Here is a 7,898-nt window from a genome sequence, read left to right on the forward strand (position 1 = left end):
ATATGCATTTAGCTGTATCAAATTATCTTCCCCAACACACAAAATGGGGGTCATTATTCAATTTATCTTGAAAGTATGTGTGAAATGCACTTTCCACAAAAATGCTCAGATGCATAACTCTCAAAATATGTGTTTGAACAATAGGTCTGGAATTTTTAAAGACAAGGTGAAGAAACCATTGGATTGTATAATTTTTTTATTAATCACAAAGAAACAACATGATTCAAAGACATCAACAACAGCAATGGAAGTTCAAGTGAATTGTCTGCCTCCAATTCTGATCACAGAGAAACACTCCAATAGGAAAGAGGGCACAACATCCTGCTCCATTTTCAAAAGCTGCAATGTCAAATATTACAACCTGTAACAAAAAAAGGTCATGTGATAAATATTGTTTACATATCGATTACAGTAACAGAGGCATACATGGTCTAATAGGAAGGGTGAACACAAGGGCAGGACATGGGGAACAATGAACAGATGAGATGTGAAACCACGGTAAGTTAATAGTGGTGATAATGCCAGTTAATTACATGGGTGGGAAAAGCAACCACTCTTGCAACTCAGAGCTACTCTTGTTTCTGCAACTGATCTTCCGTTCCTTCATTGTTCCTATTTTTCTCATATTAATAATTCTAGTTATAGAAGGTTTTCTAACTAAAAGCTTATTAGCATTTTGTAATGAAACCGATAAACAATACAGTCTCATTCTCTAATGGAAGAACACAGTACATCGCGTTCGTAAATAACTTGATCCAACAAAACAGTGGACATTCATTACATGACATTTAATTTTAAGTATCAATACAAACACTTACATAAAACATTATTTACACTCAAAACCCATTATTCAAAACTGATGTCCATATGTGTAACTGTTTACAGTAGCAATTATTAATATAGTTACTATTGCTAGCTTTAATATGGATTGTTAAAAAGTTTAGAAATGTTAACTTAAAAATGAACTGTAAGCAAAATCTTTTCTGTTAAAAAGTTAATGTTGAAACCACTGGAGAAACATTATAATGTATTATTGTAGTCATCATGTACACTGAAAAAAAAAAAAAATTTGCAACACCAAAAAGTAATTAACGTAGAGTAATGAAATTTCAGGAACATATATGTCTAAGTAACTTATTTAAGTGATTAACATTGCAAGATGACAGGATAATATAAGTGCGAGATACACCATTGCAAATGTGATACACTAATGCATTGAAATCCAGTGTAACTGCCCGAATGTAAGCATGCAAACGTGCATGCATTGTGCTGGTTATGAGTTTGTGGGATGAAGTTCCATGCCTGTTTCACATTGTCATCAAAACAGGGATGGTTAATGCTGTTTTTGGGAGACACTGGAGTTGTTCGATGATGTCCCGTGTGCACTAAATTGGAGCCAGACCTGGTTATCAAACAGGTCAAGGCAACATGTTGACATACTGTAGAGTATACACCCATGCCTCCATCTTTGCTACCCTCCCTGTTTACCTCTACCCTGTTGCTTCATAACCTGGGTTGTGAGTAACTGAATCCACTATCTCTTCTTCCCCTTCTTTCCCCTCTCTCCTCCCTGACGAAGGAACAAAGTTCCAAAAGCTAGGATACGTAAATTTTCTGTTATGTTTTGTGTATCTATTGGCTGTACTGGCCAGCCCCTCTATCTCTTTGTTAGTATTTGTTTCACGTCTTTATATGAGATTTTCCATCATCACAATAATGTTAGTTTATAATTTACGGACAGCCTAATCCATTATTTCCTGTCAAGGTTTGAAACTTTAGAAAATCATAAATTTTGTCTTGGTAAAATAAAGGTGATTAGATGTTTCCCTTATGCACATGTAAAAGACTGTCAGTTCACATCTACGTTTATAATCTGCAATCCACCAGGAGGTGCATGGTACAGGGTAAGTCCCATTGTACCAGTTATCAGGGTTTCTTGCTGTTTCATTCATGTATGGAGCATGGAAGAATGATTGTCTGAATTTGTCTGAATGCCTCCGTGTGAGCAGTAATCATTCTAATCTTATCTTCACGACCCCTGTGAGAGCAATATGTGGTGGCGGGGGGGGGGGGGGGGGGGGGGGGGTTGTGGTATATCCCTAGAGTAATCATTTAAAGACAGTTCTTGAAACTTTGCTAATACACTTTCTTGGGATAGTTTACACCTGTCTTCAACAGTCTGCATTTCAGTTCCTTCAGTATCTCTGTGACACTCTCCCATGGATTAAGCAAACCTGTGACCACGCTGCGTTTCTTTGTATACATTCAATGTCTCCTGCTAGTCTCATCTGGTACAAGTCCCACACACTTTAGCAATAGTCTAGGGGGGGTGGGAGGGGGGGGGGGGGGGGGTCACACGAATGACTTGTAAGCATCTCTTTAGTAGACTGATTGCACTTCCCCATTATTATACCAATACACCAAGGTCTACAACCTGCTTTACCCACAACTGAACCTATGTGATCATGCCATTTCATATTCCTACAAAGTGTTACACACAGGTATTTGTACGAGTTGGCAGATTCCGACAGTGACTCACCAATATTATAGTCACAGGATACTAAGTTTATACATTTCTAAACATTCAGAGCAAGTTGCCAATCACTGCACCATGTTGCAATCTCATCAAGATCTGACTGAATATTTATGCAGCTTCTCTGAAATAGCACTTCATTACAGATAGCTGCATCATCTGCAAAAATCCTGATTTACAGCAAGGTCATTAATGGACAAGAACTGCAAGGTCCCCAACACACTTCCCTGGGGCACACCTGAAGTTACTTCTACATCTGATGATGACTCTCCATCCAAGGTAACATGCTGTGTCCTTCTTATCAAAAAGTCCTCAATCCAGTCACGTATTTCACTTGATACCCCATATGATCGTACTTTTCACAGTAAGTGTAGGTGTGGAACAGAATCAAATACTGTTAGGAAATCAAGAAACACAATCTACCTGTTGCCTTGATCCAACGCTTTCAGCAAGTTATGTGAGAAAAGTGAGAGTTGGATTACATATCATCTATATTTTTGAAAACCATGCTGGTTGATTCGAGAAGGTAGTTCCGTTCGAGATACCTCATTATGTTTGAGCTCAAAATATTTTCTAAGAATCTACAACAAATTGATGTCATGGCTACTGGATGGTAGTTTTGTCACTCCTACAACCCTTCTTGTAGACGGGTGTGATCTGTAACTTTTTCCAAAAACTAGGTAAGGTTTTTTGGATAGATTACAGTGAGAAGAGAGGATAACTCAGCCACAAATTCAATATAGAATCTGACTGTGATTCCATCGGGGTCTGGAGCTTTGTTTAATGATTTCAACTGTTTCTCAACACAACTGACACTAATACCTATTTCGTTCATTTTTTCAGTGTACGAGGATTGAATTGGGGCAGTTCTCCTGGGTTTTTATTTGCAAAGGAACATTTGAAAATCGAGTTCAGAATTTCAGCTTTTACTTTGCTACCCTCAATTTCAGTTCCTGTCTCACTTGCTAGGGACTGGACACTAACTTTTTTGCCACTAACAGCCCTTACATACGACCAGAATTTATTTGGATTTTGTGAAATGTCATTTGACAATATTCTGCTACAGTAGTCATTGAAGGCTTCATGCATTGCTCTCTTGACAGCCAAACATGTTTCATCCAGCGTCTCTCAATCTATAATCCTACACTTTGTTTTACACCTATTATGCAGTAATCTCTGTTCCTTTAGAAGTTTTCTTTACAGTGACTGTATACCACGGAGGTTCCATCCCATTATGAACTGTTCTACTAGGAACCTATCTACTCAGTGCGTGGTCAACTGTTCTTTTCAAGTAGAGGAAGAGCACCTCTACATGCTCCTGACCTGTGCTGAAAGTTTCAAGTTCCTCACTGAGATAAGATATTACTGATTTCTACTTAGTTAACTGAACGCATAATAAGAGGGAAACATTCCATGCAGGAAAATATATCTAAAAAAAAATCTTTTTGGTTTCGATGCCTTTCGCGTTTTTGGGTTCTCTATAGTTGACTCTGTCAATATTGTCTCTGACGCTATTCCTTATGCTCAACTGGATTCCTTGTCGACTACATTTTCGTCCCTTTTTTCTCCCGGTTTAGGCTGTGCGAACGACTTTGAAGCTCATATCATGCTCAAACCCACGGCTCGGCCTAAGTTTTTTCGGGCTCTGCCCATTCCTGTGGCCCTTCAAGATCGGTTAAAACGGGAGTTGGATCGTCTCACTGCGTCTGGGGTCTTACTTCCTGTAACTTCCAGTGAGTGGTCCTCTCCTGTTGTTGTAGTTGCTAAGGCCAATGGTGATATTTGTCTCTGTGGCGATTTCAAAGCCACTGTAAATGCTCAATGCCTCATTGACACTTACCCTATGCCCCGTCCTGAAGAACTGTTCACTAAACTCGCTGGAGGACAGTATTTTTCTAAAATTGACCTGTCAGAAGCTTATCATCAACTTCCTCTCGATGCTGCTTCCTGGCAGTTTCTGGTCCTTAACACGCCTTTCGGCCTCTATCAATACCAACGCTTGCCATTCGGGGTTGCTAGTGCCCCTGCTCTCTTTCAGTGATTCTTGGAACAATTATTGCTCCCTGTCCCTGGGTGTATCAATTACATGGACGACATTGTTGTCACTGCCTCCACCACTGACGAACATCTTCAAAATCTCCGCACACTTTTTAATGTCTTACAGACTGCCAGTCTTAAATGTAATCTTCAGAAATCACAATTTTTTCAGGCATCTATAACGTACTTTGGGTTCCAACTCTCTCGCGATGGTATTCAACTGTTTCAACACACTGTCGCTGTGATCGATGCCCTTCCTCGCCCTACATCTGTTAAGGAACTGCAGGCCTTCTTGGGGAAAATAGCATACTATCACAAGTTTTTACCATCTGCGGCGTCGGTGGCTCAGCCGTTGCATCCCCTGTTGCATAAAAACGTGCCTTTTCACTGGTCCGCGTCATGTGACGCGGCTTTCCAGAAATTAAAGACTATGCCTGGCTACTTATCGACCTGGCCAACATCTTGTTCTTGCCACAGATGCCTCTCAATACGGGGTCGGTGCAGTCCTTGCACACCATTTTTCTGACGGTTCAGAACAACCCATCGCTTATGCCTCCAAAACGCTCAAAGATGCCCAACAAAGGTATTCCCAAATTGAGAAAGAAGCTTTGGCCATTATTTATGCTCTTCATAAGTTTGGTGTTTTTCTCTATGGCTCAAAATTTCATCTTGTTACGGATCACAAACCACTTGTTTCCTTGTTCCATCCATCAACGTCACTTCCCGACAAGGCTGCACACCGCCTCCAGCGTTGGGCTCTTTACTTGTCCCGTTTCAATTATGAGATTCATTTCTGGCCAATGGCTCAACATGCGAATGCTGATGCTTTGTCTCGCCTTCCCATGGGTCCTGATCAGGCATTCAATAGGGACGAACTTTTGTGTTTCCACCTGGATGTTGCCGAGCAGCGGGTTGTGGACGGGTTCCCCATCACTGGGGACAGGCTGGCAGCTGCTACGGGTTCTGACCCTACCCTCTCCCGGGTTTTACGCCGTATTCAAGAGGGTTGGCCAGATCGCCCGTCCGCTAAGACTTCTGATCCGTTGCGGAACTACTACACTTTGCGCTACCGCCTTACGGCTAGGGATGGTATTATCCTCCTCTCCACTGACAATGCTTCACCGCGTGTAGTGGTACCTGCATCTATGCGTGTTGCGGTCTTGCGCCTCCTTCACCAGGGGCACTGGGGTGTGTTTCGCACAAAATCTCTGGCGCACCGTCATGTGTACTGGCCTGGCGCTGACTCTGAAATTGCACACATGGTGGCTGCCTGCGGCCCTTGTGCGTCACAGGCCGCTGCCCCGAAGTCATCTTTGTCACCGTGGCCTTCACCTGAGAAGCCCTGGGAGTGCATTCATGCTGACTTTGCGGGACCTTTTTTAGGTACTTATTGGCTCCTTGTAATTGACGCCTACTCTAACTTTCCTTTCATTGTCCGTTGCACGTCACCTACCACCGCGGCAACCACCAGTGCTCTCACCCGCATTTTTTCTTTGGAAGGCCTCCCCTCTACTCTTGTTACTGATAATGGTCCGCAATTTGCCTCTTCCGACTTTGCAGATTTTTGTGCTCGTCACGGCGTTACTCATGTCACGGCCCCGCCGTTCCATCCACAATCCAACGGTGAGGCTGAACGGCTGGTCCGCACATTTAAGGCTCAGATGCGGAAACTTCTGACTTCTTCTGCTGATGATGATGCACTTCTCCAGTTCCTGGCGTCTTACCGTTTCACCCCCATGGGCGATCACAGCCTGGCTGAGCTCTTACATGGCGACAGCCCCGCACGCTACTTCATCTTCTGCGGCCTCCCTCCTCATGGCCGCGGGTGCCTTCCCTTGGCCGGTTCACCGCCGCCGACCTCGTCTGGGTACGCGGATATGGCAGGCGGCCAAAAAGGAGCCCGGGCCGCATCTTACGACACCGTGGTAGACGCCTGTATGAAATCCAGATGGACACGGGTGTTGCAGTGCGTCATTCGGACCAGCTTCGGCCTCGGGTGCCAGCAACGCCTGTTCCGAATGCTGCCACACCACTTTTGGCTCTACCTGATGCCCGGGATTTTGGCATCTCTCAATACTCACAACGCAGCCCTCTCACCGTCATCGCGATGCCAGCACCAGAACGGACGCCACCAGGAGACATGCCCATGCAGGAACCGGAGGATCATCCTCTGTCAGAGTACATCTACTCGCCTCCTCCTTCAATGGATGCCGACACATCACCCACGTCTCCTGTCATCTCGACCTGTTATCATCGGGGACACTTCCGTCCGTACGGGAAGCCTCCTCCTCGAGACTTTACATTAGCCATCTCCAGGACACCTCCATCAAGACCAGTGCAACAATTTCAAAGGGGGGAAAAATGTTGTGACTCGCCGATTATTCAAAGTGCTGCCGCGCAATTACACGCGTCCTCTACGTGCGGCGCTGTCTGCCAGCCATGCAGCAGCTGCGCCACCTAAGCGGCCAGCCGAGCAGCGGCCGCTAGACTGAGACTCAGTGTTGAATCGAATGCCGATTTGTACACAGGTCAACTTACTCAGTGACTTATATGTGTTGTTGTGTTGTTCCTAAATATATGTGTTAAACTTGAAGTTCTAACACTTCTCTTTGGCAGTAATCTTTTATACAATTCTATTCTACTAGAATGATCCTGCAGTTAATGAGGTCCCAAATGTTTCATTGTATCCTCAATTGACTGCTCTCTTTCTTGATTTTAGTTTCAATATTACATTTCTCCCCCCCCCCCCCTCTCCCCCTCTCCACCTCACCACCCTCACTCCATCATTTTCTATGCCGATCACTTCTGCTTTGCAGTCAATATTAGAGGCGAAACTGGTGACAGAAGACATGCAGAAAATGCAAGTCTTTATGTCTGTCAGTTTCAATATTTTACAATAAAATACGAGCCTAAAGTATGCTTTGTGAGAAAAAGCTATCAGAAACATAATAGTATGTAAAATAACTACCTCTATGTTATTTATATGAAATCAAATAACAACACGAAAACATTTGATGATGAGCACTGTAAACAGAAATTGTAAATGGAAACCACTGAAATTGTAAGGTACCAAAAATGTTGTCTTACACTTGGGACTAAGAGAACTATGTCTACTCTAAGTGACGTTAAAAGGGCAATATCACAGCCCTTGACAATTTGGTACCTCAAAGATTTCCAGTTCTTTGCCCACATTCTCTGCCAACTGAGAACATGAAGGGTGGATTTCACTTCATGGTCTTCTTTCCTGCATTTAGCTTCCAAACATCAACTCTCACATATAATTTCAAATCAACAGTACAGGATGTCAACAGCATAGAAACAAAACCAA

Source organism: Schistocerca americana, chromosome 3, assembly GCF_021461395.2.
Source record: "Schistocerca americana isolate TAMUIC-IGC-003095 chromosome 3, iqSchAmer2.1, whole genome shotgun sequence".
In the NCBI taxonomy this organism is placed as follows: domain Eukaryota; kingdom Metazoa; phylum Arthropoda; class Insecta; order Orthoptera; family Acrididae; genus Schistocerca; species Schistocerca americana.